Genomic DNA, 22,550 nt, shown 5'->3' with positions numbered 1-22,550 from the left:
AGAGTCAGAGCGATATGGTGTGAAGAACACCTCCAGGATGTGTGAAGGTTCCCCTACGTCAGACAACTGCAGCTTCGTCTGGTTGTTTCCCATCTGGCTCACGACTCGCCGTGTGCCTTTTCCTCTGCAGAGCGAGTGACGGGGTCACACGTGGAACGATGAACACGAGTGACACTCCAGTAATGCCCTCCTCTTGTGCAACAAGAAGAGCACGCCCACGCACATGGTACGTGCTGCTGCCTCCTGAGCCCTCGCTTGCTGCGCTGGCTCCGTGGTACCCGGGAGCTCAGGGCTGCTGCAGAACTGCAACGGTTTTGCTGCTTTGGCTGACATTAATCATTAACCAGTTTTGTGGAGACTGAAGTAAAAGGTGCTGTTAGCAGGAGGTGATGTGTGGATGGGAGGAAGAGTAGGATTAGTAGGTGTCATGCAATAAGAGCTGTCTTATCATGTTTACCGATTTTGACCTTGTTTTTTGTAAGGACTGAGCCCTTCTGGGTCCCTTGCAGCTGTGTGAGGCTGCAGGCACTCACTCTTGGCTGACCATGGGGTGCTGAGTATTCCTGGGCCTGGCTAGCAGGAGATTGCCTGGCAGTGGAGGCACTGGGTAACTGCGTGACTGGGCTTAAAAGCCTACCAGATGTGAGAGCACAGGCCAGCAGCGGGTGGAAGCCCTCTGGCTCCATTCATGCTGGTGGCTGAAGTAGCCCATACAGGCTGACACCATGGCACATTTTGAAGCTGATCTCCAAACAAACCTGGAGCCATCTCACCCTGCTGAGATGAGACTTGGGCAGCTCTCCTAGCTACAGTGAGCACCGAAGGGTCTCTGTCAGGGAGCATGCACTGCTTCAGGCACACCTGAGCAAGGGGAGGATGAGTGTCACTTGGCTCAGCTCAGCCCTGGGGCTTATCACAGCACTGGGATGGCCCCATAGCCCTCTATGGCTCATCTTTCCTGCTCTCAAAGGTGCCCGTCGCCACTGGCACAAGTGGGCTGCACAAGTACATGCCAAGTACACTTGCACTGGTGTAGTAACGGGACCCAGCTCTTGGCTGCTTTTTGCTCACCCATAAATCTCAGTATTCTTCCCTGGGAGGGTGCTGAGGGGAAGGACAAAGTGATTTTCCTGCGGGCATGCAGGAAATCAGGAGCACAACAAGTGGGACTGGAAGTAAGGTGGAAAAGGAAAATGCTATACTTTCCTAAACCTGAAACATTTAGTCTGGCTTTGCTCTGGCTTTAGCTTGGAGTCCCAGCTAGGTCACCTCTGGGCACTGAAGTGGGCCTGAGCAGATTAGCAATGTCCTCCCACCGCTGCAGGTCAGAGGAGCTCACCTCCAAGCCTTGCTGCTGGCAGGGCGCAGGTTTGCTTTTCCAGTCGGCCACGGGGCTCAACCAGTGCTGGGACAGTCCCTGCAGCCCGGGCACCGGCAGGGTCTCCCCTGGACACAACAGAGTGCGAGGGGAGAGGGTGGGAAAAGAGACTCCCTGGGAGTGTTACGAAGGACTTGGAGACATGTGGCTAAAGCAGGGCTGTGTGGCCAGTGCTACATGAACCCAGGGAACAGAAACATGGAGAGGGATGGGAACATGCTCTCCAAGAAGCCTATGAGCTGCCACCATGAAGTCCTTAGCACAAAAGTGATTCAGGTTCTCCAGATGCTTTTGCAGAAGAGACTTCTGTGTTTGTGGTTATTCGACCCAGCAGCCCCGGAGCTGAGGAGACACAGAAACGAAGGCAGGCAATGGGGTGTGGGTCTGGGCCTGCGGCGGGGCTGCTGCTCCCTGGGCACAGGAGCTGGCACGTGGCCGCTGTCTGCACATGGGTCTGCACAGCCAGGCCTTGGGGTAGGGGCACCCTCCCAATGAGTGCAAAAGACTAATCACCTGACCCATCTTTGCCTTCGATTCCCACACCTGGAAGCTGCACTCCTCTGCCTGAACTCGGGGGCCTCATAGGAAACTCCCTGGGGAGTGGCAGGATGGAGATGCGTGCTTTTTCCCTGCCTCTTGCTGGTGCTTTTTCCAGGTGCTATTTATAGTTTTGAAATACTCTTCCCTGGGCTGGACAGGTGATTTCTGTGCTGACGTTAGCAGTCCCCCTGCTCTCCCAGTCATGGTAACAACGCATCACGAGTGCAGGGCTGGGGACCTCCTGCCAGGCTGAGGGGAGACGTTTTCTCGCTTCCTCTCAGTCCTTCTGCCCCGTTTCTTTCCCACAGGTCTTCTTCTGCCCAACATCCAGCACTTTCCCCTGATCTTTTCTCCATGGGATGGCCGAGATGATGGGAACTGCTGCTGCAAGAGCAGGGTACCCCGCTGCCACGGAAAGTGGCAGCTGCCGGTGCTTTGCACGCAGAGGAAACATGCAAAGGTCCTGTGGTGTGTCCTCGAGAGGAAACAGCTTTCCCTTCGTGCTTGGTAAGAAAGCTTCCACCCCTATAGGGGAAAGCACTGCGGGTGGCCAAGGTGAAAGTCTTCAGCATCCGTGGGGAAGCCGGGGTTATGCTGTGTGCCCTGCAAGCAGCCGTGCGCCGAGCAGCATCCTGCGGAACCCGCTCAGGGGCTGAGGTGCTGACAGGGCAGCCCCGGCTAGAGGAGGCAGACGGTGCTGTTATCCTGGGCGTGGCCTCCCAAATGCTCTCGTAGCACCAGGGACTCTCACACCCAGGCCTGATCTATGAAAAGGACGGGGGGAACGTCGGCTAAAGATACCAGGGCTGCACTGCTGGCATGGCCGGGTCCTGCCCATGCCCTGGGCTCAGGGCAGAGCATGGTCCTTGGTAGCGTCTTTACCTGGTCACTGGGAAGACACCAAACAAAGGCCGTGGCAATGCTGGCACGCTGTCCGGGCCTGGCTCTGGGGCGACCTGGCACAGGGCAGTCCACGTCTTTGCTGCTCAAGGCTATCACCCTGCCAAGCAGGGAGACCTTGTCCAAAGCGCCTGCTGGGAACAGCCAGCTTGTGCCAGCTTCCAGATGGTGCCAAGGAGCTGCTGGCAAGGGCTGGCTGGCCCGGGCAGAGCCGTGCTGGGAACACCTGAACACATTCCGAGAGGGACAACACTGTGCCAGTGATGGGGAAGTTCCCCGAAAGCACCCCGTTTGCTAGCAGAGCTGGTGCCCCGGTGAGCCCAGGGCTGATGCTCTGCTGGCAGGGGACCTCCACGGGCTGCCTCGTGCTGCAGAGCACAGGGACGTCCTTGCTGGAGGCACCACCAGCAGCAGCCAGGGTTACCAGCACTGCTGGCAGGCTTGGGAGCACAGGTCCCCCTGCACGTTAATGGGCTGTATGTGCCTTTCCAAGGTTTCTGAGCGCAGCAGCAAACACCATGCAGAACACTGCTGAGACGGAAGGGACGGCAGTTAACTAGGGAGACGTGTCAGCAGGGAGCCTGTCGCCCCACCCTGTGTCAGCCTGCGACCCCCATCAGAGCGATGCCGCTCCCCCAAGACCCCTGTCCCAGACAGGGGTCTGCCTGCTGGCTCTCCTGGGCCCGGAGTGCCAGTGGTCTGCGTGCCGGCACGCTGCCAGCCGTGCTGCCCACCCCACAGACGCAGCATGGGGGAAATGCCAGGCACGAATGTCAGCCTTGGGACGCCTACGGCGCGTTTCCTTTCCACCAGCAGACAGGATGTAGGCTGTCATGGGGGTTAATTAGCCTTCGCCGAGACCTGCAATGTGACGCTCCTTATTTCTGTCAGCACATCTCTCGGTTTGAGGCTATCTCAGACCAGTCTTTCGACAGGGCCACAGCACTGAAGCCCCCACCCTTCTAAGGCCTTTTACAAGCTCTCTTTTCTAGGTACAACATTTTTCAAAAAAACGCAGAATCCTGTGTTCTAAAAGCAATCTGTGATCGCCGCAGAGGGCTGGCCATTCCTGAATAAAGTTTGCCCAGATGTCTGCAGTACTGCTGGGCTCAGCTAAGTCCTAGATGTGTCCAATAGCAACATTGCACTTGACCCTGCGCATTTTATTTTCCACATAGATGGGAATTGCTGCGTGTATGCAGAAAGGTCAGAAAAATCTTTTTGGGCTTGCCTGAGAGTTTCATTTAGAAATGAAATGAAATGATTAGCTGTTCAGAGATAAGCCGGTTATGACTGAGGCTTGGACACATAATAAAAGTTTTATGGCTTTAAACAAGGCATGTTGGTGGAAGCACAGACTCTGCCCTGCGTGGAATAACTGTACAGTTCAGCATCTGGGAGGGCAGCAGCTGCTGCCCAGCAGCTGGATGCTGCTTGTCACTGCCCACCCGATGAGCCTCTTCCTCACACTGGTCTGCAGGTAAAACAGATCAAGTGAGTGCTCCCAGGTTTTCTCCAGGGGAAAGTCTCTAGCTTAGCTCAGACCCCATCACTCAGCACCATAATCCAGCTCCTGATTCACCCCATTGGATTCATCCCATCACAGCCCCCAGTGACTGGTCTTGGAGGTACACGTGTGTTGTGTGTGTGGCGACGGCAGTCAGGGGCAGCTCGATACTGCTTCAAAACATGCTTAGCTTTCCTGGTGTGAGAACTGTGCTTTTGGTGTTCATTGAATAAATTTGGATTGCAGCTTTCACAAGACTGTAATGTATCAAAAGCGCAAAGGGGAGTCACACAGGCCAAGTTTCTAGATCTCACATGAAAGTTAGAAAACAGGTAGAATGAAAGTTTTAAGGTCTCCGCACACAACGATGACATATTTTTCCCATTGAGAAGCTTTCTAGCTTCGGTGATATTTTTAGTGTTGCTTTTTTCAACAAATATGTAACATTTCCAAAGAAAGCAGACACCTTCTGTAATAATGTCAGACAGCCTCCGAGTTTCTCATCAGAACAGTTTCTACAAACTGTTTTGAACCAAACTGCAAGAGAAGCTGAATATGTTACTTCTGTGTTTATAAATAGGCCTGTTTTCACAAAACTCTTTCTCAAGTAAACTGCTCTCAATTAATACGAAGTACTTTCACTTATTACTTGTATTATAAAAAAAGAGGGATCTCACGTGCATCAGAGTCCTGTTACGCTAACAGTTAATAAAGGGACAAGTCTTACCCTGAAAAATCTCATCTTTTGGGTTTGCTCCAGGCCTCTGCAGCTCCTGACTGTCTGATGCCTACATCTAAATGAATCACCCCATCACTGTGTTGAGTTGTTGACTACTCCTTTCCTCGCCATATCCCTAGGAGGAAAGGCAGCATTATTAACCCTGTGTTACAGATGGGACTTGTGGTGCAGAGAGGAGAAACGTCACGCTGAAGATGACGCAGGTTGTCCGGACCAGAGCTGGGGGGGGACGCCCACCCTCCCCCTGCAAAGCAGCACCCTACCCACTATGCTGCCATACAGCTGGTGCTGTGATAGTATTATTTTTTTACTCATTATTTTCCCATCAGTCAGCCTATCAAAGAAAACTCAGAGTACATCATCAGCTGGTTAAACACGGCACGTAAAGCATTTAGCTAGTATATGCACACGAAGGATGAAAAAGGGAAGAAGAGAGTAAAAGTGAATGAAGAGAAAAAGAGAAGGGCAGGAGCAGCATGGCTGTCAAGAAGTAGTAGGAGGGTATAGGAAGGAAATCAAACCTTCAAGCTGACCCATAAAACTCCCTAGTGTTACCAGCAACCCCACTGATTTCACCCTCAGAGATCTTGTTTTGCAGCAACCTTTACTTGACTCATTTACACCTGCCCACCTCAGTCCTGTGGCCAGCAAAAAAACCCTCCCACCTCCTTTAACCACAGCCTTCAATGCAAGGGTCTCTTGCTGCCAGCCCCCAGACTCTGCATGACTCACCCCCTCTGCACCTCGGCAGATAGTTCCCTGAGCTTTCTCAGCTTGGCAAGGTAAGCCTGTCACACCACCGAACAAAAAATAAAAAGGCAACTAAATGTGGTTGCATGGTGACAGCAATCAGATCTTCAGTGTTGGGATGGGATCCAGCATCTCTGTAGGATAGTTCAGTACATGCTGTGCCTCCCTGCTTGGACCTCGCTGCCCGGGCAGAGGAAGGAGCCAGGGCAACATGGAAAAGATCACACAGAGCCCCAGCTCCCCCACTGCTTGTTCTATCAGTGTGAAGACTCCCTGAACAGATGTTTCTCTCTGCAAGGAAATGCAGTGCCAGCTTCACTATCAGGCTGGAAATCAAGACGGTGGTTAATTAAATCATAGAACCATAGAATCACTAAGGTTGGAAAAGACCTCTAAGATCATCAAGTCCAACCATCAGTCCATCACCACTATGCCTGCTAAACTATGTCCTGAAGTGCCATATCTGCACGTTTTTTGAACACCTCCAGGGATGGTGACTCCACCACTTCCCACAGCCCGTTCAGGGCTGTAAAATGTCACAGGAAAAGCTGCAGATCAGACTTGCCACGTCCTCCTGAAACCCAGCTAAGTCTCTCTTTCAGAGGGACTGGAGCATCTCTTCTACAATGCAAGGCTGAGGGAGCCGGGCTTGTTCAGCCTGAAGAAGAGAAGGCTGAGAGGGGACCTTATAAATGCCTACAAATATCTTAAGGCCGGGTGTCAGGAGGACAGGGCCAGACTCTTTTCAGTGGTGCCCATCGACAGGACAAGGGTCAAGGGGCACAAACTGAAGCATAGGAAGTTCCGTCTGAACATGAGGAAGAACTTCTTCACTCTGAGGATGAGGAGGCCTGGAACAGGTTGCCCAGAGAGGTTGTGGATCACAGAATCACAGAATATTAGGGGTTGGAAGAGACCTCTGTGGGTCATCTAGTCCAACCCCCCTGCCAAAGCAGGGTCACCTAGAGCAGGCTGCACAGGACCTTGTCCAGGCGGGTCTTGAATATCTCCAGAGAAGGAGACTCCACAACCTCCCTGGGCAGCCTGTTCCTTCCCACAGAGGTCCCTTCCAACCCCTACCATTCTGTGATTCTGTGATTCTGCGATTCTGCAATTGCACACGCAGTCACGGCGAGAGTTGGTCTGGGTCCACTAACCACTCCAACACTATGTCAGTGGAAAACCTTTGGGGTAGGAATCCTGTTCCCATAAATGTTTGAAGAGGATGCACCTTGTATAATGTCTTCCTCTGCCAGGAGTGGGTAATGAAGTTAGCACCTCATAAGCAATATGCAAACTCAGCCTCAGAGGTACAGAAAATGCCGGGTGCAAAAATAAACATCAACTGTCAGGAAATGCCCTCTAGACCACATTCCAAGAAACAGATTCCTTCAGGGTCTGAGTTTGCCATGGAGGATGTGTGCTTTAAAACAAAAGGTTTGCCCTACTTACTTCTTGCAGTTTGTGATTTTACGATGAGGGTGGTGAAACACTGGAACAGGTTGCCCAGAGAGGTGGTAGATCCCTCATGCCTGGAAACATTCAAGGTCAGGCTGGATGGGGCTCTGAGCAACCCGATCTAGATGAAGATGCTTATTGCAGGAGGGTTGGACTCGATGACATTTAAAAGTTCCTTTTAACTCAAATTCTTCTATGATTCTGTGATCAATAGATTTCCAACATAAATCCAAAGGATTTCTGACTGGCACGCTGGTTAAATAGCAGAAAGTAAGCTCAGGAGTATACTTTTGTTACCTTTCCCTAATGCTACTGATAATTGCTCAGTAGGTCCAGAAACTGAACACTGCAGTGACTTTATCTCATGAGCTAGCTCTTCAGTCAACGTCTCAATCTGCACTAGTTGACTAGTGCATGTCCTGCATGTTACTGCAACCAGGAACTGGCTTGAGAGCTGGAGGAATCTAGTCTCTAGGCAGTTGAATCAGCAAGATGAATAAACTCATCAATTTTCTGGAAATGACTTCTGGTTCAGTTACTACAGTCACCTGCATTAGCCCAGTCAGGTGGTCTGTGAACCTCTGTAGGGAAAAGGGAAAGTCACCACCTAGACCAAGAACAATCAGGACTGCATGGTTCACAGGTTTGGCATCCAGATCACAAAGGCTTTCACCTTGTCATCCTCGCTGTATAGTGCCTATGAAGGATAATGCTCCATCAAGTGCTCTGTGGTATTTGTATAGCTTACAATCTCCACAGAAATATTCAGGGGATATCCTGTCTTCTTAGCTTTGAATCCTGAAAGATGATGGCTTTATGAAGCTGGGTTGTTCTCCAATTTGTAATGATTTTCCTGCCTCTGAGTGTAACAGAGACTTTTCTATTTCTGCTTCTGTAGATACAGAGGCTCTAGAGTACGTCTGCAGGCAGCGCATCTGGAGTGTTCCCTGAGATGACAACGTTTCAGTACTGATGGGGCATTATGGCATGAAGACAACCTCTTCTGGAATACAAAAGACGTTTTTCATCTGAAGGCTAATTAGTTCATGCTGATCACAGGCAAAGAAAAAAGCTCTTTCTATAGGGCTTTGTGGGCCTTCACCGTTGCTTCGTGTCATGGTGAAGCCACCAGTAGCTTGGCCACGGGGCTGGGAGGTCTTGGGGAGGGACTGTGCTTGTGGCACAAAGGAAGCTGGGTTTAACCCAGCTGTCACATGAGACTCTTCTGCACCTCAGAGGTTTTGTGTATGCATCAACCCAAATGTGTTCAGTGGAAATGATACTTCCTTTTGCGAGAGGAGCTGATTCCAGACCTTTGTGGCTGTTAGCTCTGCGAGGCCGGTGCCAGCGAAGCAGCTGGGGCTCTGCTTAGGCTATTTGATAGGATTAGCGCCAGCTCAAGGGACAGGCAAAGCAGGCAGTCACCCAGGGGACCAAGCTGCCCAGAGTGTGAAAACGATTGCAGGTCTCCTGCCCACACTGCCTGGAGAGCAATGCTCCTTGGGCAGCCAGGCAGGCTGCGGGAGCCAGGCTCGGGACGAAGGGAGGCAGCAGCTCCTGCTGAAATGCTGCCTGGAGGAGCAGCAGCCCCTGCTCTGCCCTGCCCCAGCTCACTGCCTGAAGCACAGGCACACAAATCCCTGTCCCAAGGGCTATTTCTCCCAGTTCTGCTGCTTGCCGCCTCCCACTGTTTTCCTATGGTAGCAGCAGCCCAGTGCTGGCACCTGACGTTTGCTTGTCCTGCTCAGATACCTTAAACTGGCCTTGTCTGGAGCCGTAGTAAAATGGGGGAGACTGCCAGAGCACACCTCCCTCCTCCATACAACCAGGCCACAGACAAATTAGCTGTTGGCACCAGCTGCAAATTAGCTGATGGCACCAGCAACTACATGGATTACACCACCGGGAGTGAACCGTGCTCTTGGTAAATGCTGCCTCCTGCAGAAATGAGAGAGAGGACCTATGTTGTGCGTGAAGGCGGGATCACAGAATCACAGAATCACAGAATGGTAGGGGTTGGAAGGGACCTCTGTGGGTCATCTAGTCCAACCCTCCTGCCGAAGCAGGGTCACCTACAGCAAGCTGCACAGGACCTTGTCCAGGCAGGTCTTGAATATCTCCAGAGAAGGAGACTCCACAGCCTCCCTGGGCAGCCTGTTCCAGTGCTCCGTCACCCTCAGAGGGAAGAAGTTCTTCCTCATGTTCAGACGGAACTTCCTGTGCTTCAGTTTGTGCCCATTGCCCCTTCTCCTGTCACTGGACACCACTGAAAAGAGCTTGGCCCCATCCTCCTGACACCCACCCTTGAGATATTTGTAAGCATATATTAGGTCCCCTCGCAGCCTTCTCTTCTTCAGGCTGAACAAGCCCAGTTCCCTCAACCTCTCCTCGTAGGGGAGATGTTCCAGTCCCCTCATCATCTTCGTAGCCCTCCGCTGGACTCTCTCCAGTAGCTCTTCATCTTTCTTGAACTGGGGAGCCCAGAACTGGACACAGTACTCCAGATGAGGCCTCACCAGGGCAGTGTAGAGGGGAAGGAGAACCTCCCTCGACCTGCTGGACACACTCCTCTTGATGCACCCCAGGATCCCATTGGCTTTCTTGGCAGCCAGGGCACACTGCTGGCTCATGGTTAACCTGTCGTCCACCAGGACGCCCAGGTCCCTCTCCGCAGAGCTGCACTGCAGCAGGACCACCCCAAGCCTGTACTGGTGCATGAGGTTGTTCCTCCCCAGGTGCAGGACCCTGCATTTGCCTTTGTTGAACCTCATCAGGTTCCTCTCTGCCCAGCTTTCCAGCCTATCCAGGTCACACTGAATGGCAGCACAGCCTTCTGGTGTATCTACCACACCTCCCAGTTTGGTGTCATCAGCAAACTTGCTGAGGGTACACTCTAACTCTTCATCCAGGTCGTTGATGAAGAAGTTAAACAAGACTGGGCCCAGTACTGACCCCTGGGGGACACCACTTTTTACCAGCCTCCAACTAGACTCAGCACCGCTGACGACAACCCTCTGAGTTCTGCCATTCAGCCAGTTCTCTATCCACTTCACCGACCACTCATCCAGCCCACACTTCCTCAGCTTCCCTAGGAGGATATCATGGGAGATTGTGTCGAAAGCCTTGCTGAAGTCAAGGTAGACAACATCCACGGCTCTCCCTTCGTCTACCCAGCCAGTCATGTCATTGTAGAAAGCTATCAGATTGGTCAGGCATGATTTCCCCTTGGTGAATCCATGCTGACTACTCCTGATAACCTTCTTTTCTTCCACTTGCTTCATGATGGCCTCCAGGATAAGCTGCTCCATCACCTTTCCCGGGATGGAGGTGAGGCTGACCGGCCTGTAGTTCCCTGGGTCCTCCTTCTTGCCCTTTTTGAAGATTGGAGTGACATTGGCCTTTCTCCAGTCCTCGGGCACCTCTCCTGTCCTCCAGGACCTCTCAAAGATGATGGAGAGTGGCTCAGCAATGACATCCGCCAGCTCCCTCAGCACTCGTGGGTGCATTCCATCGGGGCCCATGGATTTGTGGACATCCAGATCACTTAAGGGATGAGGCACTGGGACCGCTTTCCTGCCCAGCCGGGTCTGTTCTCACAGGCAGGGGTCTGAGAGCCAAAGCCAGAAGCTGGAGGAGGCAGGGACTTGGGGCTGGAGAGGTAGCACGACTGCCTCTCCAGCCGGTCACCCATCACCAGCAACACAGCGATGCTGCTGTCTCCTCCCTGTAGAGACACCAGCAGCCCTTTTTTCTTGCAGGCTCAGGCTCTCGGAGCTTGTAGGGTTTGGTGGGGTGGGGAAGGGATGGTTATGGTAGTAGTATTTTCTGCTTGTAACACCTAGTAAATTATGGCATCAAAGAAAACAGAGCAGTGAGTCCTGGGGACTTGTTCAGTATTTGAGTTCCAGCTGTCCCCACAGGCTGTAGAATGACTGTGGGCTGTAAGATGGAGCCGTATGGCAAGCCAGGAGGTGTCACACAGAGCTGCTGCACAGACTTCAATCAGGAACGTTTCCAGCGAAATGAAAGTGTGTTAAACTCAGCCTTTCTCACAGTCTGACAGCTCCTGATGTTCATGTCGGGAAATGAATGCAAAAAATGTGCTCACTCTGAAGAGAGACATAACTGAAGAGTAATTAACTGCAAGTGCTCGTACAGCGCATCTTGCCCCATTCCCCAAGCGAGGAATGCTCAAGGACTCAGACATTTGCTACCTGAAGACCCAAGATACTGCTGCCCTTCCTGTTTTTCCTCTGTAAGCCTTTTTTTTTTTTAACACAGAACAAATCTACCTGCAACACCACCATGCGCAGTTAGCAGTGCCGCTTGACTAACTGGGCTGGGTTTATCAGAGGATAAAAGGGGAGTCGGGGCATTGCAGTGAAGTAGCTGCAGTTCAAATGACAGCGTTCCTGTACTTATTGGAAATCAGTGTAATGAAGGAAGGAGGCACTGCCACAAACATCAGCAGAAATTTCCCATCAGCTTGTGTAGGCAAGCCATGATCTGTATCAAAATAAGGCAATAAATGGTATCACAGCCAACTCTTCTGCCTGCTTTAAAGGCCTTGCTACCCGAAAGAAAGAAAATAAGTTGGAAAGTACAGAATCAAAATGCTCTGCGGGGAAAACTGCCAGCAGGGGCTTCTCAACAGCACAGGCAGAAACTAACATGCACAAGGCGGCAGTGCTGGCAGCCCTTGTCATGGAGTGGGAGAGACGGGAGGAAGAGCCTGAGCTCCTGCTGGGCTCTCACAGGCCTGGTGGGAAGGGGAGAAGAGCAGCCGGGGGCAATGCTAGGAGGTACAGTTCCCACCGCAGCAGCAGCCCCGGCTCTGCACCCACGACTCTGCCCGCTCGGCCACCCCAGGCACCCTGTGTACGCTCCCCCATCTGTGACTCTCCTGGGGTCCCCTGCTGCAGGACACTGACAGCAACGCCGTGTGAGGTGTGCACAGGCAAGCCAAGGTACAGCTCCTTGCTCCTGGACACCGAACATCTGTGTAGGCACCGTATATACAGCACGCGATGTACGTACCTGGCTGAAGGCAACCAGGACTTGCTCAAGCCTTTGCTGAATAAGAGCGACGGTGCTGAACACCGGCGGGGAGCAACCGTCTTCAGGGGCTGAAAACGAGAATGAATTTGTTATCAGTTCCCATCACCCAGCAAAGCTCCCACAAAGGTGAGGGGTTTGAGCATTTAAAGGAGTCATTGCTACAAAGTGTGTACGGGAAGAGGATGAAGTCTGTTTGTCCGACTAACTCATGGGTGCTCCCAGATTTCCACTCGAGTGCCAGGGCTCTGAGCCCCGCCGCCGTCAGCTCAGCAGCCGCTGCCCCGTGGAGCCAGCCAGGCACCACAGCACAGGCCAGGGCACCGTAGGCAAAGCCCTGGGTCACTGGCTGAGGGACCCCGGTGGGTGCCTGCCCAAACCACGGCAACCTCGGCATCAGCATCCGTGTGGGGGCTGCTCCCTCCAAGCTGCTTTTACAGGCGGTGGGGACACATGGGCGCTCATAGGGCACCGCTCTTCCTTCCCCACTTCTGCAGCCGGCTTTGGCAAAGAGAAGCTGTGTCCTTCCTCAGGGGCGCCCACTTCACCACTGACTATGGAAGGCCCCAGGAGGAGCTGGGTTGGATACAGACCTCGTGCTCTCGCTCTGTAACATGGGGTGGGAGGAGGCCGCTCTTGGTGAGCTCAGCCGGGCTCCCAGAAGCAAACTGGGTGCCCTGCGGAGGCAGCTAAGCTGGCTTACATTAGAGGTGGGTAAGTTGCCTCCTGCAAATCCACAGGGGAGCTGCCTGCGTCTTGAAGAGCTCAAATCCCTCAAGCCTGTGCTTTGGGGCAGCGGGCTCCCTGTGGCCGCCCGCCACCCAAACGGGAGCACGAGCGCCAGGCAGCGAGGCTATTTCGGGAACAAGTGACACAGCAGAGAAGCATCAGAGGCAAGAAATGGCTCCTTGCTGCCAGGAGTTGACATGAGGCTAATAAAGGGTGGGTTGCCGCCCTTTGGGGGATGCCTATCTTATTAAAGTCGTACTTGCAGTATTTTTTTGAGATAGTTGAAAAGCAGGTTGATACACTTACAGACAACTTTCTGAACATTTGACCCCGTTCACTGAGTGGAAAAAGAATGACTGAAAATGCCATCTGCTTTTTATCAAAATTTTGTCCCAAATTCATCAGAATTTCAGGAGCTTTCACCTCTAACTCTAAATTTTTACTCCTGAAAGTTGTTAGCAGCGTACCACTCCATCCAGCTTACAAATGGCAAACAAATGCTGCTATCTGTGTCTGCAGACCTTCTCTCCCAGGAGAACTGGAAAAGCTGCCTCAGACTGTCACTGAGGAGTCCCGGAGAAGGTGAGTGCATTTGTGTGTGTGTGTGTGTCCCCACGTGTGTGTGCTGCTGCCAAAGCTTGCGGTGAGGTGAGGAACTAATTCCCTAGAGGGCAGAAACCGAGCAGATCTCATCGAGTCAGTGCACACCAGCCCGGCGCAAAGGCGGACACCTGTGCAATGCGGAGCGGAGCTGGAGGCACCGAGTTCTCCGTGAGGGTGTCAGGGACCGAGCGCCACGAAGGGTGTCGGGGAGCTGAGCCAGCTGAGGCCACCTCCATGGTGCCCTGGCCCACATAACCCAGGCAAATGCAGTCTCCCAGAGGAGGTGAGCGATGATCCTGGCTGTTATCGGCAGAGGAAAGTAGAGCAGTAGTGGGAGATGTCACCTTGCTCTCACTGCTGGGAAAGGTGCTGGCACACGTGGCTGCTAGGAACAGTGAAAGGCAGGAGTGGGCAAGCTGTGCTGTCTCTGGCTCGGGGGGGTAGACTCGAATGCCAGGGACAACACTGGTATATTTAGTCCTGGGTTATACCTGGTTTATAGCACTTTGATAGTGGTATATTTACTGCTGTGGCCTTTCTGCATGTGGGAGCTTGTGTGACAGGAGTAAGTGACACGGCTTCATACCTGCAGAGGAGCTGTTTTCTGAATGCAATGGTTGTTCCCATTGTTGTATTATCATGGCCATTTTGCTGCCTACCTTTGACAAATACCTTAAAATACACAATCAGAAGTCAAAGAAATTAACATTGAAATTGCTTATTATGTACATGTGTCTGTCATCAGTGCAGCAGGTTTTTTCTCTGATAAACATTGACTCACTATTACCAGAAGCTCTTCTGAAGTCACCTGCTCGACAAAAGGTCAGTACGTGACCAAGCCCATGTGGCTCTCACAGCAGTCACTGCAAAGCACGCAGAGTTAAGCAGTTTTAGGGAAAGGTTATTCTCCTAAGACGCTGTAGGGTGTTGTCCTCATGCTTAAGCCCACCAGGACTTCCCCCTGCAGGAGGGAAGCTCTGTCCTTTTGCTAGGCTTGCAGTATCAGGGTAAATCCCTGGTCTAGTGACAGGGCGGTAGAAATAGCTGCATGCTGCGGGGAGAAGTGAGGGAGAATCCTGACCCAGGCAGAGGTCTGCTTTCTCGCTGGTTTATTGCTTTATACCATGAGCTCTGACTGTGCCAGCTTGTAAAACTGTTAGCATTGTCACCCCACCTCAGTTTTAAACCCACGAGGACTGTTCAGTGCAGGCTCCCAAACAAACTACACGTGGGAGAGCAGACACCTCTTTCCTAACCTGGCACCGAGAGGTCGGCTGGGAGCCGTTCCTGAACCTACGCAGGGCCAGCCGGAGGCACGCACTCTCCAGAGCAGACGGGGGGAAAAGCTCAGGCAAAAGCATCCTTCTCAGCTGCGTCCCCGGGGCGGGGACCGGGACTACAGCTGGTGGCAGCGTGATGCTCGGGGTGCCTGCTGTGTCACCAGGAGGGCAAAGAAAGAGTGCTGCACTGTGGGGAAGAACAGTGTGGTTCCTCTCCCTGAACAAGCGTAAAGAAAATTCTTCCTGTTACTGTTATTCCTGTTATTTTAGAGTTGCCACAATTTCATCTACCAAGTGCAGATAGCGATGATGAAATGAGCAATATGTTTCAATCTGCATATGTACACCCACACAGATTTCGGCACTGGTGAACGCACCAGACCTGATGTTTCTCCTGTCACTCCAAATATGAGGAAGATCAAGACCTGGCTCCAGGCTGTGATGCTGGAGATGCCTCTGTCCCGAGGGGCTGCGGCACGAACCCGATCGTCACTCCTGTGGCCTGAGGAGCCACGGCAGGTCCTGCAGAAACCACCTTGCAGCGGGGCTATGTGCTTTAGCAACAGTGGGGACGGGGTGCAGATCCTCCTTCACTCACCCAGCTCTGGCACTTGTCACCTGCAGAAGGAGTGCTCTGGCTGCCGGCCGAGAAGTCCTCCCAAGTTATTCCCTCCCTCAAGTGTCTAGGCAATGGCCTCTCCTCTCCGTGAACTGAAAACAAATCCTGCCTGGAAGGGGTGAGAGGTTTCCTATCGCGATTCAGTAGCAAAGGACCAAATCTAGGAAGTGGGAGGTGCTGGGATGTGGATAATCAATCCAGTGCGTGCAGTGTGTTTCAGGTAAATGTAATAAATCATTTCATTAGGGTCCAGGGGCTTGGAACTGGTTGTTTCCACATGGAAAGTGCATTCAGTTTTTATGGTTTTAAAAATTAAATTAATGCCTTGTTTGAAGATTTTGCATCGAAGTCCCACATGGGGTGTGTATTTTTTCCTTCTGGCCTGAGCCCTTATCAAGTGCAAGAGCTCCATGAGAAGCTCCTACCCGCCTGCTGGGACTACTGAGCCGTCTCCCAGCCTTCCTGCTTTTTCACGGCTACTGAGCATCTTCACTGGGGATGCCGTCTCCTCCTCAGCCTCCCGTGTGCTCCCCGGTAAAACCTCCCTGCCCTCTTTGGAAATCCCTTAGAAAGCCAGTGCAGATGGGCAATGCCAAGGTCAGGTTGGTGGTGCAAAACCTGGACCTGGACAGACTTGTACCTGCCAGATTTTGTGTTTGGTCTTCAATTTACATGGAGAGGATGGCCATTTTTGTTTGATTTATTGAACTAAATAACGTTATGTCATGAAGAAAAACTTTATTCCCAAGTGTTGCTGCTGCTTTGGTGGAAAAAAACTACATGTGTAGTAGAAGACTGCAGCAGGCACAGAGAAGCTAAATTAATTTTGCCCTGTGCCCCAAGAGCTGGGACAATGTAAACGCACCTATGCCAGTACTGACTATCAATTACATCATACTTTCTCTCTTCAGGGGTTTTCCTCCATTTAACAGAAAGCCTTTTCTTGCTTCATGGAGGATATCACAGCATCTGCCACAAGTTAAACTCCAGCCTTTCTTACTCCAGCCTGTAACCTGCTCTCCTTCCGAGACACACAGCAGGCAACACAAGGATGGCATCTGCAGGTTGCAGAATTTCAGGTGCACCCACTGGGAGCCATTTGTTTAACAAAATCCCTACATGCACCTTGCAAGGGCTTCATCCCAGGCATCGACAAGGAGAACTGCCTGAAGATTGGACTATAACCAGGAAAACAGGAGGGAAAGCCTAAAAAGCATCCCGCTGCTCTGCACGTTGCCATGGGATATAGGAACCGAGAATGCTGAACAACCCTGGCACCAAATGATTTGCTTTTCGAAACTGGCAGAGAAGTCAAAGCTCCTTTATTAGCTCTAAGCAATCCACCAAAAAAACCTGAAAATCCAGAGTTTAGTCATTCTTCCTCGGATGGGTTAACCACGTGCTGCTGGTTTACAGGCGCAAACACAACGCTTGTTTTTACTCATTCGGAAAGCCTCTCCAAGTGTTACATCCTTCAGAGATACACAGGGACACAATTGTGCCACCTGGAGAGACTTTTAGGTAGCCAGATTCCTCAGCAGGCAAGGGCCAGCACTAGCTGAAAGATAAACACGTTTCTAAAACCTTGGACTTTTGTTTCTTCGGAACGTCGGCGACATGGACAGTGGGACGGAGTGCACCCTCAGCAAGCTTGCTGACAACACCAAGCTGTGTGGTGTGCTTGACACACTGGAGGGAAGGGATGCCATTCAGAGGGACCTTGACAGGCTGGAGAGGTGGGCCTGCGTGAACAAGGCCAAGTGGAAGGTCCTGCACATGGGTCGGGGTAATCCCAAACACAAGTACAGGCTGGGCAGAGAGTGGCTCGAGAGCAGCCCTGAGGAGAAGGACTTGGGGGTACTGGTGGATGAGAAGCTCAGTATGAGCCGGCAATGTGCGCTTGCAGCCCAGAAAGCCAACCGTATCCTGGGCTGCATCAAGAGAAGCGTGGCCAGCAGGTCAAGGGAGGTGATTCTGCCCCTTCACGCTACTCTTGTGAGACCCCACCTGGAGTCCTGCGTCCAGCTCTGGAGCCCCCAACATAAGAAGGACATGGAACTGTTGGAGCGGGTCCAGAGGAGGGCCACGAAGATGATCAGAGGGCTGCAGTACCTCTCCTATGAGGACAGGCTGAGGGAGTTGTGGCTGTTCAGCCTGGAGAAGAGAAGGCTCAGGGGTGACCTTAGAGCAGCCTGCCAGTACCTGAAGGGGGCCTGCAGGAAGGATGGAGAGGGACTTTTCACAAGGGTGTGTAGTCATAGGACAAGGGGGAACGGCTGTAAACTAAAAGAGGGCAGATTTAGATTAGATATTAAGAAGAAATTCTTCACCACGAGGGTGGTGAAACACTGGAACAGGTTGCCCAGAGAAGCTGTGGATGCCCCCTCCCTGGAAGCGTTTAAGGCCAGGTTGGATGGAGCTCTGAGCAACCTGGTCTAGTGGAAGATGTTCTTGCTCATGGCAGGGGGTTGGAAGCAGATGATGTTTAAAGTCCCTTCCAACCCTTACCATGCTATGATTCTATGATTCTATGATCCTATGCCCTCACATCTACAGACCTGCTTCTACAATCCTGAATGACAAACTAAAAGCCTAAGCCTCTTCACTGCCCTCCACCACACTAGGTGAGAGCCTTTGTGAAGACGGCAAACCCATGTCCTTCCTTCTCCTCCTGAAAGAATCCACCACTGGCAGGAATATGGAAATTTCACTCGGTTTACATTAAGTGATCGCTTAAATCAAACCCCTCGAGACACCAGAAGCAGAAGCAGAGAGGAGAGCCCGGGGAGTTTCCAGCAGGTGTGCTGGCAGGTAAAGCTGCCATTCCTCGACCAGATCTTCCCAGGGGACACACCGAAATTCCTGGGGACTTCCCTTTCCCTGGCCACGCTGTGCATGTGCACATGTGGAGGAGGCTGGGGAAAGGGCAGCTTTGACAACCCCAGCACACCGGACCACCCAAAAGGGGAGGAAGGGGGCTCCTGGGGGAGATGCATCCTTTAAATGAGCTTTTGCCCAGACCTCTGCCCCCAGTTTCTGTCTCACCCGAGGCCAGCAGCAAGGAGGGGACAAGAGCCATGGGGATGGCCCTGCTCCGCCTTGGGAGCGGGACCACCTCTCCCCCCGACACGGCCAGGCCTTGACCCTGCAGCAGTGACCGCAGCTGGGGCATCATCACCCATAGCCCCCTGCCCACGAAGGGTCCGGCTCCTTCCCGCAGGGAAGCGAGCGTTCCAGTCGTCGCTGTACGAGCACCGCGGTGCAGAGGTGGGAGCAGACGAGGTGGGGACATAACAAGGGTGACCGAGGCGATGGGAGCAAGGGACCAAATCTTGTTGTCACTGTATAACTGGTGTCATTCAGGAAGGGTAAGGGAAATGGAAGAAGAGAAGGAGGAAAGGGGACAGATGCCAGGCGGGAATAGCTGGGGCGAGTTCCCACGGCTGGGAGGGAGCAGGAAGGGCTCGGGGCCGGTGGCGTGGGACAGGAGAATCCGGACGCTCTCCAAGGCAGCACTGAGCGGCCAGACCAAGCCGCCTGCAGATGCTGCCGGTGCTGCAGCTCGGGCTGCGTCCAGGGAGCCAGCGCTGCCTGCCACGAGGCAGGGCTCTGCTCCTCCACTGATGGGGACGACCAGGGGGTGCTGCTGCCCAAAAGCAGGCAGGGGTTGAGCGGGGCAGTGTTGGTTGGCGTGGGCCAAACAGGTGCCAGGGCTGGCTCTAACAGTTCACGCGTGATATCATAATTTATACTGACTATAGCTGATTGAGCTGCAGGGCCAGGGAGGGCTCTCAAGTGCTGCTTAACCTATGAGTGTGGGCGTACCCTGAACCTTGACCAGGCCATGCCCTGGCCATTTCCGCAGCCAGTCCCACCAGCTGACACTTCGGATGGGCAGCCCTCGGCGAGCATTTCCCAGCGGCACACAGAGGGGTGGCACTGGCTGGCTCCTTTGTCCCCCACGGACCAGGGCGGCTCTGCAGCCCCTGGGACCTGTCCTGTGCCCGGCTGCCCCACCACTCCCAGCAGTCCCCGTGAGAGCTGCCCCACAGGCACCCCCTGAGGGCAAGGGGGCGATTCAGCTCAGTCAGGCAGGCTGGGAAGGAACTTACAAATATATGAAAGAGGAGAATTAATGGTCTTGGTTGTATCAGCGTGGGCAGAGCGTGGTTCCTCTGAAATAAGTGGCAGCACTCTCGACTTAAGCTAGCCATCCAAAAGAGTGACTCCGGGTTTACATAGAATAAACCAGACCAGAATTTGCCTCGAGCTGGTCTGTATTAAAACTCTTTTCCAAAGCTACTTTGTGCTGTTAATGTCACTGGAGTCAGCGTAGTTACTCTGGACTTCTAACACCACAGCAATAAACAGATTTTTATCTACAGAGGTTTAAAAGCCAGCAGCCTGGTTATGGGGACTGGTGAGATTTTTCTTTATAGACTGTGCAATCAGTGTGATTTAGAGCCCCCGCGGGGGCCCGGCTGCAGGCTCTCTAAGAGCCAGCTGTGACAGATCCCCCCCACACTCTGACGGGCACTGCTGCTGTCCCCAGCAGCAGTGGCACTGGGAGGTTCCTCCTCGTCCTCATCTTTGTCCTCATCCTTCCTTCCTTCCTCGTCCTCATCCTCCTGGTCCTGCCTTCCCAGCGTCCTGCCTTCCCGTGGGGCCAGTTATTTGCCTGGCATCACACCCCTGCTTTCCAAGGTAATACATTACTGTGGGATGCAGCTTTGCACTGGACTTCATTAACCGCAGACGCTGTAGTCCCTTTCCCTGCCACACCATGCAAGCCAGACATCCGTGACTATCTGCAGGAGATACGCATTTCCCCAGCTCCCAGGAGGACCCGGGGCTCTGTGGCAGATGGTGCACCAGAGTGACGGATGCACGGGGCTGGGGAGGCCATTCACCCTTCTTGTCTCTTGGGATCACGTCCCAGCACAGCCTGGCACTCCCGTGATGCTCCATCCCCATGCTGTCACAAGCGGTTTATGTACATTGTTAATATCGGAAAAAACGGGATGTAAGTTGAGGAGCCTTATTCGGTACTGTCTTGCTCCACTTTCGGAGACCATTGGTACTCCAAAAAAGCACCCGGCTTAAGTAAAGTAGTGAGTGGCCAGATCCCTAAAACTAGCAGTGAAGACAAGACTGAATATCGAAGGGCAGTAAAACGGATCCAGCCCCGCCGTATGGATGTGAGTGCCCGGGCTGGTTTATGTCTAAAGAAAATAGCATCTTTTGAATGTACATTGAAGGGTTACTTTTGAAAAAAGTTTAGCAAGAAGAAAATTTTTCTCACTCAGTCAGCATCCAAAATGTCTCTGTTAAATAATCGCCTACATTTTTCTTTGTGTTCCTTTCCTACTTTCTCATTGGAAATGGAAAAATAAAGAGACATTAAAAAGAAAGAAATGGGAAGAACAGAGATAAAATTATGCTTATTTGAAATTTTGATATTTTACAATGTCTCTGCTGACAACTTTGAACAAAATATATTATTTCCTTTCTTTTTTTCCTCTTAATTATTTTTTTCAGTAAGCTCTTTCTTACTGGAAAATAGTCCATTCCTGCTAGCAGCCCTGCTTCTGAAGAGCAGGAGGAACAATGGAAAGCCAGATCAGCTGGCATGCAAAATGCACTTCCAATCATTACATTTGGAAGCTCTGAAGCTTCTACTTACGATCGACGCATCTCTGTGTAAACAATCCGTGCAGAAAGCCCCTGCCACTAATATAATTTCTTTTGTAGAGGAGTCTTTTTGCAGAAACACGCAGAAATGCTGTGTTTCGGTGCAGGGATTCAGTCCCGGCGGTTTTCTTTCGGCCTCCCGGCCAGCACCTTGCTCCCACCTGAGGTCAGACTAAAGGACGCGACGGTCCCTTCTGGCCTGGCCATCGGTGGGCCGGGGCCGGAGCTCCTCTCCCCGCTGACAGGAGCCATCGCCGCAGCTGGGACCGCCCCGGGGACCGGGCCGTGGTCCCGGGCTCGCACCGGGCGTACCGGGGGCTGCGGGACGGGGCTCACGGCGTGCGCTGGCGCGGAACGCGGTCTGTTGCCGTGATGTTACATCTCTCCGTAACGAGAACAACGACCACAATAAACCCCCTCTTTAACTCTTCCCCTCACACCGATACAGCCAAGAAACCCCCCGGTTTCACCTCAGCCATTACGTATTCACGCGTGGCTGAGGGTTTGGGCCGGTTTGCTCCGTCTCCCGGGACTCGGCTGCCCCGAAGGGGTGTCCCAGCAGCCCGGCCCTGCAGCGACAGGACCCCGCACCCCGCTCCGCGCCTGCCCGCCCTCCGACAGTCCGACCCCGGCACCCCCGGCGGGGTAACGACCGCCCTGCGCCCCGGGGCCGGGGCCGCGAACCCGCGGAACCCCGCACCCCCGGGGTCCGGACCCGCGCTGCGCCCCGGGGCCGTACGCGAGGGAAGCCTCGGGTTTTGCCTTTTACCGGATCCAGCACCAGGCTCGAAGACCCCGGCAGCTCCTCGGCAGCCTCTGGCCGCCGACAGCCCGCAGCAGCGGCCACCGTCACCTCCGACACCCGGGCAGGCGGGGTGCTGCCCGACACCCCCCCCCCCCCGGCCCTGCCGCGCTCCGCGCCCCCGCCGCCGTCCCGCACTCACCGGGACCGGGACCCCTCCGCCGCCGCCGCCGCCCCTGCACGCCGCCCCTCCCGCCCGCGGGTCCGGCATCGCCCCGGGGGGCGGCGGGGGGAGCGCCGGGGCGCAGCGCCCTCCCGCCTCGGCCGCCGAGCCGCAGCCACCGAGGTGAGCGCAGACCCCGCCGCCGGCTCCCCCCGCCCCGTTACCCGCCGAGGGAGGAGCCGCTCCCGCCCCGGGCAGGGGGAACAGCCGGGACGGAGAGCCGGGAGCTGTGAGACCCCCTCGCAGCTGCCCACCCACCGGCGGCGCAGCCGACCCCCCCCGGCAGCACTGCTGCCGAGGCCGGTGCGGGTGGGACCCCGTGGGGTGCCGGGAACA

At 53.6% G+C, this 22,550-nt stretch overlaps 1 protein-coding gene across 3 annotated transcripts in view; it reads right to left on the bottom strand.

The window, feature by feature from the left end:
• TAGAP (T cell activation RhoGTPase activating protein) overlaps window positions 1–22,212 on the bottom strand; it is a 62,063-nt gene extending 39,851 nt beyond the window's left edge. For 2 of the 3 annotated variants that reach the window (XM_075446481.1, XM_075446486.1), the window contains exons 1-2: window positions 22,194–22,212; window positions 12,310–12,398 (exon numbers count right to left, since the gene is read on the bottom strand). The gene's annotated coding sequence lies outside the window, so the exon portion shown is untranslated. Of the gene's footprint in view, window positions 1–5,052; window positions 5,180–12,309; window positions 12,399–22,193 lie in introns of those variants that run through there. The other variant, XM_075446474.1, reaches the window with a different exon arrangement.
• Between the last annotated feature and the right edge of the window lie 338 nt (window positions 22,213–22,550).

The sequence above is a fragment of the Opisthocomus hoazin genome, chromosome 2 (assembly GCF_030867145.1).
Source record: "Opisthocomus hoazin isolate bOpiHoa1 chromosome 2, bOpiHoa1.hap1, whole genome shotgun sequence".
Taxonomy (NCBI): Eukaryota; Metazoa; Chordata; class Aves; order Opisthocomiformes; family Opisthocomidae; genus Opisthocomus; species Opisthocomus hoazin.
This window is presented reverse-complemented; position numbering and strand designations above follow the sequence as displayed.